Source organism: Aspergillus vadensis (assembly GCF_003184925.1).
Source record: "Aspergillus vadensis CBS 113365 unplaced genomic scaffold BO88scaffold_3, whole genome shotgun sequence".
Taxonomy (NCBI): Eukaryota; Fungi; Ascomycota; class Eurotiomycetes; order Eurotiales; family Aspergillaceae; genus Aspergillus; species Aspergillus vadensis.
Window position 1 is genome coordinate 1981573 of NW_020292041.1, and position 13146 is coordinate 1994718.

Below are 13146 nucleotides of genomic sequence, written 5' to 3' on the forward strand. Positions count from 1 at the left end.
GAGTGGCTATACCTAATATAACATAACTTTAACCTGGCCAGTAGCTTAGGGTCAGATCAAGATATAAAAGTCGTTTTTATTATACAGTTAAGACAGAGTGACAGAATAATTAACATTCAGGTTAGAAACCAAGCTCTTATAAAGTGTAATTCGGTATGATTGTATTGAGTATTTTGGGTCTTGAATTTGAAATTCAGTGCGAAAATAATATTTAAACATAAATCATGTTTGAATTACAGGTTAGTATATCTGGTCTATACAGTTACAGATTAAAATAGAGTTTTGTAATTTTCTAGTAGGGAAAACTTCACAACGGGACAACAGTCAAATAATGTCCGATAAGATTATAAGTAGTATCATTCAATAGAGTATCTTACAGAGAATATAATAATATAACTTTTATCTTTTTAATAAATTATCTTATAAAATTGTATTTAAAGATAGCAGTATTCCCTTCTAAATATAATTAATATATATAATAAAAATTTAATCAGATTAATATATATAATAAAAATATAAATTATCTTAGTACTTTTTTCTAAAGATTCTAAGCCTAATTAAATCCATTAAATATTAATAAAAATAAATATTATGATAATAAGTATTTTTCCAATAAATATTATATAAAATTATATATTAATATTTTTATTAAATATAATTTTATTATAAATTCTAAGAACTCTATATATTTTATAACTTAGAAAGCTCAAATTATATATATTTTTAATTTAATTTTATTTATTATATCTAACTTTTTTAAAGAAGTTTTTTTCTAGGAAGAACTATCTATGTTTCTGTTTTTCTTATAAAATAAAAAATGAGATTTATTGATTATATAAGACCATAAAGCCTATAGTAATTAATCAAGTCTAAATATAGTCCACGTATTTATAAGAACTAATAAATCTAGAAAAAGAAATTACTATCTATTTTTGAAGAATTAAGTAAATTTAAATATTTCTTAAGATTCATTTTCTTCTCAATAAGTTCTATCTTTTTTTATTCTGTTTTATTAAAAAAATTAATATATTATTCATTATATCTACTTCTACCAGGGCTCTGGCATTATTAGTTATATTAAATCATAATAATAAATATATTATTAACAGATTTAAAGAAGATTACTTGATTATTTAAAATTTAATACTTAGATTTTTAATTAATTTATTCAAAATCTATTTGTATCTTCTAAGCTAAGTTAATCTGAGATTTATAAATATAGATTTATAAATGTTATTATAGATTTATCTAAAAGTAAGCTCAGGCAAAGTTATGTAAAAAAAAGACTAGTATATATATTATTATTTAATCAGATAATCAGATTAATTATCTTTTCTATTCAGGACTAGAGTGGCAAACGGCCAGGTCAGGTCAGGTTAATGGCAAGGTTTATACCTGCCGTCAGGTTAATAGTCAGGTTAAGGAAAATCTTATACCTGGCCGCAGTTAAGTCTAAAAACAGGACAGTTAATTATCTTAATTATTCTTAGTACTAAGTCCTACCCGCTATACTATTTTAGATTCTAGTATAAATAAAATATATTTAAATTAATCCCTGCTTAACCTATCTATTTATACCTTTATTAATAAACATATCAAGATAGATATTTTTGTTATAAAAAATTAATTAAAAGAAGAAAAGATATTTTCTTTATTATATATTAAATTAATTAATTTAGAATCATCTTTAGTATTAATAAAAATAAAGTTTTTTATATAATATAATCTTATAATAAAAAATATTAATAGAGATATATATTTACTATTTTATTTTAATTATATATATCTTATAAAATTAATATATTATATTAATAATTTATATATATTTTTAAATATAGTTTTATATAGTCTCTGAAGCTTATTATAATTTAATTATATTTTTTTATAAATCTTAAGAACTTTCAAATTTTTATTTTAAATTAATAAAATTTTAATTATCAGTCTTGTCTCCTATAAAAAAGTGATTATTATTTAAGTAGTAATAAATATAAAAAAATCAGGTTTATTTTAATTTAATTATTTATAAATTTATAATTTCTTATAAAATTCTATTAAGAAATTACTTATATACTATATAATATTCTAATTCTTAAGTTAATTATTTATATATTACCTCTGATAAATAGTACTTGGCAGCTGCCGGCTATAATAATATTAAGCTATATAATATTAAATCTATTAATTTTAATTTAGTCATGACTTTTAATAGCTATATAAATAATATTACTAGCGTTGTGTTTTAGTATAAGAGGAAGTAGATGGTTACTAGCTTAAAAAATAATATAATTAAAATCTAGAATACTTATACAGACAGTCTGCAGTATAATTATATATAAAAAGCTTTAATTAATAATATTATAATTTATTTTAACCAGTTCAAGCTTATTAGCAGTAATTATACTGGTATTATTCAGATTTAAAATCTAGATAAAAGTATCTGCACTCAGCAGCTAATTTTTAAGAATAATATTATTATTTATAATATTAGTATTATAAGTAATAAATTCCTGCTTTATATTAAAAATAAAAAAATAAAAAAGATAATTATTTACTGCTTATCTTTATTACTGACTTTGAATAACCAGTTTACAGGATAATATCTACATCTGGTATATAATTTAAAATACTGAGATAATATATATTATTCTAATATATATTTTCCAGATATATAAAAATTATTTTATTTATATTTTTCTTTTTTTAGATATTAAATATTTTATAATATACTCTGCAGACTACACAGCTAAAGTATAGAATCTTAATCTTAATTATTTATTAGCTAAAATTACTGTTATTAATACTACTAAGACTAAGATCAGAGTTATATTTTATTTAAATTAAATAATAATCTTTCTTCTCCTGAATCTACCTAACAAGTGAATTATATATTTTTAAATAGAACTAATTTTAAAGCTAATTTATTTAATCTTTTTTAAATAGTAATTTTTATAAATAATAAATTCTAGTAGTTTTTTCTTATATAACCAGATAGATTTTCAATGGACTCTGTAATAGAAATATTTATATAAATTATTATTAATAGATCTAGATTATACTTTCCTACTGATTTAAATAGGAGAAGAAGTAGGAGTGACTTATAAAAAATTTATATAATTAATATATAAGTATAAATCTATGTTTTATTTATTATTATTTATTAAAATATATATTAAAAAAAAGATTTATATTAATTTAATATATTATTATTTATTAATAATCTTCTTATCCTGGGTTTTCTTTAGGATTTTCTTTAGAATCTTAGTCAGGATTTTATCTATAATCTTCTTCTTGGTTAGGCTTTTTTTTTAAATATAAATAAGATATATTTAGATTTTTTTTTTTTTAAGATTAAATTATGTTCTCTTTAACTCTATTATAATTATATCTAATAAAATTTACAGGTTATTAATATCTTTTTTTATTTTTTTATTAATTTTTTTTAAAACAGAGAAGTCTTCTGTCTTAAAAAATCTATTTATTTATTTTAATATAATTTTATTTAAGATTAAGAAGAGATGCAAGTAAGAAAAATATATTTATTATTATATTTAATAATATTTTTTATATTATCCAGTTATTTAAAGAAATCTGAAAAAAATCAAGTATATAAAAATTATATATCTAGATAATATATATTTATTTAATATAATTAACTCAGCTAATGGCCTGCTTAATAATCGCACAGGTAAGAGCCATATTAAATAGATAAATATTATAATAATACTACTGGAGATTAAGTCCTGCAGAATTTATAAAATATAATATAATAAGAATTATATAATAGTTTTAATAAATATTAAATTTATTAATTATTTTATTATATTCTTTGTAGTCTATATCTGAATAAAGTATTATGCTATCAAAACTAGCAGCTTTTAATATTATATAAATATATATTTTTTTATCTGGAAAGAAGATCTAAATGAGTATCTTTTTCTTGTACAGAAATATTTAATTATATAGAATCTGTATTATTAAATATATTTTTGGGGAGCTCTTGAGTATTCTAATAAATTAATAAATAATAATCTAGAAATAATCTATATTCTGATTCTCTGCCATTTCCAGAGATTTTATAAATTTATAATAAAAAGCTTTAATATTATCTTTTTTAGCCATGACCTGCTTATTTTCAAGTATCTTGAGAAATATCAGAATTAGAATTTCTTTTTTTATTATATTAATATATTTTCTAATATCTTTAACTATAATAAAAGATTTTAATATAATAAAGTTAAGCTATGATACTTCTAAGATTAATTAATATAGATTTTATATTATTTATCTAAATCTTGGAGTGCTTGGATTACGGTTATCTAGTATTAGAATTTTTCTATTTTTATTTTAATAAATAATATATATATATTTTTTTTTAATAAATAGGACTTCGAAAACCTTCTTAATAATAAATAAGATATTATATTTAATAATTTAATTTAAATTAATTAATATTACCAAGGTTATACTTCTCCTGATTATCAGATATTTAAATAAATATCTTATTTAAATAATATTAGTTTAGTTATTAATCACCTGCGGGAGAATATGTTTGTGGAAAAAGTCTAATAATAATAAATATTTATCTTAAAAAATAAATATCTCAGAACTCTAGTTTAATAAAATTATTTTATTAAATAATAACAGTTAGGAGTAGCCCAAGAAGTCTGTATTATAAATATTAAAAAATAGTATAATAATTATAAAAAGATTAAAAATATCTTATAATTAACAGATTACAAGTAATATACCCGAGTTTATATTATATAAATAATAGACTTTATTAATTATAACTAAGTTAAAACACTTGCTCAGCTTAAAGAAATAGTTAAATAGAATATAATTAATAATCTTATATTTATTTAAATATTTCTTCTTATATTATTAAAAGACTGCTGACAGGCCATATCTTATTTCTAAAATTTAATATATAATTAATATAATAGTATAATAGCTATTGAAATCAGATTAAAAAATTTTATAATTTTTTATTAAATATTTTTTAATAAACACAGAGCTTCTTTCCTATATATAATTATTATTAAAATATATTAATATCTTTAACTTATTAGTTATATTCCCCAACTCAGTCGTCTATTATTTAATTAGATGGGGGAGAACAATAACTAAAATTAATTTAATATTAATTTCTAAATTATTTTATATTTACTGGTACTTGTAATAGATTATCTGCTAGATATTAATTAAATTTATCTGATATAAGATTCTCCTAGAGAGCTAATTTATTATTAAAATAAATCTAATAATCTTAATAATCTTTTTTAAATTTATTATATCTGCTAGAATGGCACTGTGAGTTTTATTATTAAATTAAATATACTATAGCTTCTATATAACAGGGGCCTGCTAGAATTTAAGATATAAACTCTAGATTATATTAGATATATAAGATTATTTTAAATTTTTAATATTAATTATTATTAATTTCTTCTTAGTATAGTTGACCTGGAAGTCTTTATTATCCATCTATTTCTATTATTACTGTAGGCAAGCTATACTTTCGGGAGTAAGTTCTATAAATATTTTAATAATTAATATTATAATTACAGGAATCTTATAGTTTTCAAGAAACTGATAAATATTCTCTTTAAAAATAATATTATTAATATTTTTAGTAAGCCAGATATTTTTCTTTTTTATTTTTTTATTATTATTTTTATTATTTAAATAAACTTATACCGCCTTCTCCTTCTTTTACATAAGATATAGAATTATATTAATATATATAATCTTCTAGTATATTTTAGAAGATTTATATTAATTAGATTTTAGTTTAAGCTTGATCTTTTACTTTAATATTAATATATTATTTATCCAGAATATACTAGTACTAATTTTATTATAAGAGATATTAGAGTCTGCTGTTTCTTCTAATTCTTATAAAATATTATTTATATTCTTATTATTTAGTTAGTTTATTATCTTTTTAAACTTTTTATTAAAATATTTTTTTATAATTTTATTTTCTTTAATAATAAAGAACTTTAATACTTTTTTTTTTAAAATATTTAAAATAATAGATTCTCTTTACTAGATTACCTCAGTACTTTTCAGCTGTTAATACTAAGAAAAATTCTGTATTAGTTTTTTATAATTAATATTTATAAAGATATAACTTATTTCTAGTAATTTTAAAGATAACAGTTCCTTCTATAAAATTATTAATTTAACTAAAAAAATATATTTTAATAAAAATTTTTTTTAATATTTATACAGCCTGGTCCATGTTCTTAACTGAGATATTTTAGTTATAAAATATTTTATTATTAGATTTTATATTCTTGTTCTTTATTTATTATATAAAGCAGGCAAGGTGGTTGCTTATTTATTAATTTAATTTATTTTTATTAAAAAATTAAAAGTATTTTTTCTATTTTCTTATTTTATTAATCTATATTAATTTCTAAACTTAGCTAAGCCTGATTCCATACTGGTCCTGGGATATTTCTAGATATAAGTATAATTTCTAAAGTTCTTTTCAAAAAACTATAACTAGTTCTGATTACAGCTATAATTTCTATTTATCTATAATATCTAGATTTAATATATATTAGAGATTCTTTTAGTCTTTTTCTAGATTAAATTTAATAAGCTTATTATTATAGCCTCCTTCTAAATCAATATCTAGTTAAAAATCAATTAAGGAATTCTAAAAATATCTTATAAAATTAAAAATTTCATCTTTCTAAAAGTCCTTAATCTAATCTATTATTATAAGAATATAAAAATAATTTGCCTAAGGCAGGGACCACCACAGGAACAGGATATAATATAAATAAAATAAACAGATTAATAAAAAGAAAAATAAAAAAAAATAAAAAAAAAATAAAAAAAGAAAGAAAAGAAAAAAAGAAATTAAATAAAAGAAAAATATAATAAAATAATAAAAAAAATAAGAAATAAATAAAAAAAGTAAATAAAAATTTATAAAATAGGATTTAGATAAAATAGAAATAAATAATAAATTAATAAATAAGGTCTAAGTAAGATCTAGGTAAAATAATAATTAATAATAAATTAATAAATGAGGTCTAGGTGAGGTCTAGATAAGTTAAAAATAAATATTATTCTATTAGATAAAATCTAGATAATAAAAATTTAAATAAATATATAGTAGTAGCCTATATAAATATTATATATAATATAGTATAACTAAACTAACTTATAATTATAGTATAATATTAATTATGTAGTTAATATATCTCTATTTAATAATAAATAATTATATAAGTTTTATTATAATATTTTATAGAATTTTTATTCACCTGCTCTTCCTCTATATTATATATGACTAGGCTTAATATTATAAATTAATTATATTTATTTAATTTATTTTTAAAAGATTTTATTAAACCCTCTGCCTCTGCTTCTCAGATAGTAAGAGAATATAATAATTTATATATTAAAATAAATTTTTTAATTAATCCTACTAGTCTCTCTAATCTTGATATTAAGTATATTATAAAGAATTATAAAATTATTCTATATCCAGTCTCTTAAGAAAAGACTTTTATTTTTTATAAATAATAATAAATAATCTTTTTTAATAAGACTTATTCACAGGTCTCAAAACCATTATTCTATTTTAGTCAGGAAAAGATAGCAGTAGTATAAGTAAGTTTTTAAAAAAATATATTATTTTTAAATAAAACTTTTTATATTTACTGTATCTAATACTTGCATATATTACAGTATCCAGAAGTTAATAATTTTAAAACTAGTTCTATAAGCTATTATCTTTATAAGAACTGTAAGAAACAGAAATCCTCAGTTTTTTTTAAATAAATAATTAGATAGATACTTGCTGCAGGACTATTATAAATATATTAATATTAATTATTTTTTTATTATTATTTATTTTAAAATATTATTTTTATTTGAGCTGCTAGGCCCCCACAAGCTATAATAAATAAGATTTTTATAATTAAATTCTATATTTTATTATTATCTGCTACCTTCTTTTTTAAACTACTAAGTATATTTAATTTTAATAAATAATTAATCTTATTTTTCTTATATTTTCCTGAAAGCCTAGTATATTTAATCAGACACAGGTTATAAAGTATCTATTAAAATTATTAGATTAGATATATATCCAGTTATTATCAAGATTTCCAAAGACAGAGTAAATATTAATTATTATTAATTATTAAACTAGCTTAGATTAGAAAGTATTTCTTACTTTAACTAGATATTTTTTAATAGAAGATCTGGATTATTATAAAATATTACTAGAATTCTAACCAGTATCAGAAGCTTATACTGGTAAGAATCTGGCTAAGATAATTATAAAGATTTTATAAAAATATTAACTCATCCGCCGGTTGTTGGGTGTGACTACTAATAATATTAATAATAATAATATTATATTCAGTACTATTATATCTAATTTCTAAAATTAATTTAATAATTATTTCTGATTCTGTGAGGCTCTAGTGGACCCTGATCTTATAATTATAATTTAAAATTAGTATTATATTTTATATTTTATTTATATTATTTAGTTTTCTGTTAATGTCTTTCTTTAGAAACTCTGAATTAAGGCTATAAATGAAGCTGTTAATTATATATAAAAAAATAATAATAAATAATTTAAAGTCTCTTCTAGTATCTTTTAGATAATTAAGAAAATATGTACTGGAGTCTTTTAAAAAATTTAAATAAAAGATTTCTAGATATTTTTTATAAAAATCTTATATAGAAACTTCTTATACTATATCATAAAAGGCTTTTATAGAAGGCATCTAAGAAATTAATTAAATTAAATTATTTTATAATAATTAAATATTTAATTATAGATCTGAAAGATTATATGGTTTATGAATACTAGTCTTTAATACTAGAAGAAATTCTAGTTTATTTAATTATTAAAATTTTAGTCAGTATACTATCTTCTCCTTAACTGCAAAACTTAATAAAACTTAATCTATTTAATAATTTACTGTATTTTTAAATTATACTAGTATATTAAGAGCTTTATTTAATATTAAAAATAAGATAATATTAATTATCTTCTTTCTATCTTAATAAAATAAAAGTATTTAGAATATTTTCTTAAGCTTTTATATTTATTTTTTTTTTATTTTATATCTGTCAGAGAACAGGGGCTCTACAGTTTATAAAATTTATAATATTTATAATAATCTGTTTGATTATCTTGATTAATTTATTAATTAATTAATATAAAAATAAATATCTTAGAAGTAGAAGATTCTTCAGGGCTTAAAAAAATATATAAAAAGTTTTAAAAATATTATAATTATATTTACAGATCTGAAAGCTATATCTATATAATTATAATTATTTTTAATCCCATGTCAAAGCTTAAAAAATTCAAGAAAAATACCTGGCTAGATAATAATATTAATTAGTATTAACAGTATTAAGCTGTCTTTAAAAAAGTATTTAATTATTACTGCCAGTAGAATCCTGTTATTAATATATTATTTATAATTTTTAATATATTCTCAGGCTTGGATAAGATCTTTTATAATATTTTAAAGTACTAGAAGCTCTTATATTTTAATAAGATTTTCAAGAAACTCAAGATCTATTTTAATATTAAAAATATATTAAAAATAACCTTCTAGAGACTGAATATATTAGAATATACTAAAACTTTTACAGGAATTACAGGACATACTGATATTCTTATCTATTAAAAATTATACTGTAATCAGTTTTTTATTTTTTATTACATGGCTAGGGACTTCCTAATAGTTATAATTAATAATATTAGTATTAAATATTTATTTAATAGTTTTTGGGATATTTATTATTACTGCTAGAATTATTTATTTCCAGAGACTATTGAGGTACTTATACTCTAGATATATACTGATTATTTTATTATAAATAAAAAGTATCAGAATATACTTAATAATTTTAATCCTGATATTATATTTATTATTAATAATGAAGAGGATGAGGAGCCAATAATAATATTATATATTAATAATTATAAAAATATAAATAATTTTAATAATAATTTAGAAAATAAATTATTAGAGAATCTATCTTTATCTCAGACTACTAATATTATATATATTCAAATATAGATAGATACTTAAACTGCAAGATTTCTCTGTTATCATAATCACAGATCTGGACAATATAAAGAATAGAATAAATAATAATTATTTTAAGATTATTAGTATTTTAATTTAAATATATAATTACTACTTATTACCTGGGGTTTTTTGTAAAAGCCTAATACAGAATCTATTTAATTATTTATATTAGTATTTACTAGCCAACAACATAAACTGAGTATTAATAGATAACATAAAACTATTTAAAATATTATATTTTAAAATATATTACTAGTAATAAAATACTACTATAAAAAATCTATAAAAATTATTAATTAATTTATAATTATTAATCTACCTGCTATACCTGATCTTTCTAATCTGAGATTAAAGACAGTTAATAATTATCTCTTAATTTTAATCTGATCTTAACTACATAGTTAAAGTGAACTTTATACCTTAACCTGACCGCCGGTTAACAGTCAGGTTACGGTTAAGGTATAACGGTCAGGTATAGCCACTCTATTCAGGACTTGGAAATATTATTCTTAGATTAAGAATCAATATAAATAAATTATCTTATAATTAATTTTCTATGGACTTTAACTGGCTAGTTATATTTATATATAATATTAATATATTAAATAACTAATATAATAATTATTTTATAAATATAATATACTGACTTTCTTATCAGTATTACTGGTTTATAACTAGAATACTATTTTAAAAATATTAATATATAAATAAAAGTTAAGTATCCTGCTGGAATACTAGTCTTCTTTTTATGAAAAATTTTAGAATCATATATTAAAAACTCAGCAGAAGGAAGAAGGCCTGCAATATTATTACAATAATATAGTATTCTCGAGAGAACTTCGATAATCGGAATAAAAACATTAGTTATTTTCAGATACTGAGAAGATTATAGAAGTTTTTTATGAAATTGATAAAAAACATAGAAAAAAACCGAGAAGAATTTATAGTAATTTTATAAATAGATATAAGTTTATCTATTAAATAAATTATTAAATATAAAACTAAATACAAGAGTCTCTTATCTCACTAAAATCTGTTATCTTTATTGAAAAATATAAAATTATCTGATGCTTTTATATTGAATAATAAAGGTTCTTATTACTACTGATTCAGGGAATCAGATATATAAAAACCTATGAATAAATATAGATTATTTTAATATTTTTTATTTTTGGATAATTATATATATAATTATTATGAAAACAAAGTGCAAATTTATGTTATATTTGATATTAAGATGTATAGGCACGACATATTTCCTGATACTGAAAATATACCGGTGTATCTATGTTAGTTAGAAGGTAACTTGGGTCAGACTAGCAGCTTTGGCCGTTTGCAGCACAGTACTACTGTACCAAGCTTCTAGATTTATGGGAGTCGGGAAAGCGACTTTACTCGCCACCGCCGTCATCTTGAACACTCATACTCCCTTAGAACCAGAATACAAACCAGGGAGGTCGAGACATCGAAGCGGTTCCTTTGCTGTGTCGATATTGAGTCCAGATTGCCCCAGAGAGGCCAGGCCATCGACCAGGCTCTGAGGTCGAGTCTGTTGTCGTCTAATCATAGAAAGAAGCGCGGAGATACCGAGCTCGACTCGGAAGAGTGGAGGGCTCCTTGAATCCTGCTCGCTTTGGCCAGACAGCTGAATGTGGTGAATAAAGAAAAGGCATGCTGGTGCGTGTAGGAGTAACATGAATCTTCTTTTAAAGTACAGAGCAAGAGTTGTGATCTGATCCATCAAATTTGTCATTATCACGAGGTCTGCCACCAGGCGCAGCAATTGTCGGGCCAGAGAACCAATAATTATTCGCAGTTTCCGCCTTTCTGGAATGTCATGCCAGCAAAAGAGGCGAGCCACTGGAATATCATAACTACGACCATCAAAATCTATTTCATCCGCTATATTGGCTAATAATCAGCATGCCCGTTTATATAAGTGCACAAGAAATTTCTTAGCCTATCCAGTCCTGGTATTTAGTAATTCAATAGGAAAAGACACTTCGTATCATGGTTAGAATTTCCACGCCAGGTAACATATGGCTTAGTATGAGCTTGGTATTGTTGGGCTCCTTCCCGGTAAGGGAAGCGGTAGGCACCTGCCGTTCGAGGGTGGCGGTGGCGAGAGAAGTAGGGGTTCCTGCTGGCCTCCTTCTCTACAATCCCTAGTTAGTTATCATTAGTTGAATGCAAGCAGTTTACTGTTTTGTGCGATCAGTTACACATTTGATGACCAGTCTGGGACTACATAAAAACCCCTAAGGACCTAGTAGGCGACGTGCAGAGAGAGAGAGAAGTACTGGCTGCGGTTAGAGCAGAGTACTAAATCTTCAGATACTGGAGGTATTTAAGCACATAGATTAGAAGGATTATACTGATCTATTTAAGAATTTCTATCAAATATTTAATAGATTAATATTTACTATAAGTCCAGAGAGTGGCTTGGCTTTGATATTTAGTTAGATAAAGATTACTTCCAGCAGAAATACAGAGATAGATATAATATTTTATATAAAAATAAAATCTTTTTATTTATATTTATATTCTTTTTTTATTAACAAAGATTAATAATATTTTATAAACTAGAAATAAGATAGTATTTACTCAGTTTATTTTTATTAACAGAATCAATGAGAATGTTAATCTATATATTAATTAATATAAATTAATATAATTATCAACAGGACTGTTAAATAAAGACTAGCTAAGAATAATTAATATTACTTTAATAATTAGATTTTAAAATAAGACTCTCAGATATACTAATATTTTAGAAATAAAGATACAGAAGAATTAATAAAGATTATTTAAATATTTTAAAATATAATTTTTTCTGTTAAAGAAGCAGAAGTTAGTTAAAAATATTATAAAATAAATTATAATATTAAGACAGAAATAATATATTTTTAAAAAATATATAAAAAAAATATTAGAAATTAATTATATATTATTATTAAAGAAATATAATCTATTAATATCAATAGTTATTAATATCTTTATTAAAGATCTGAATCAGGAGAGTATTAAAAATATTTTTTATATAATTATTAAAAAATAA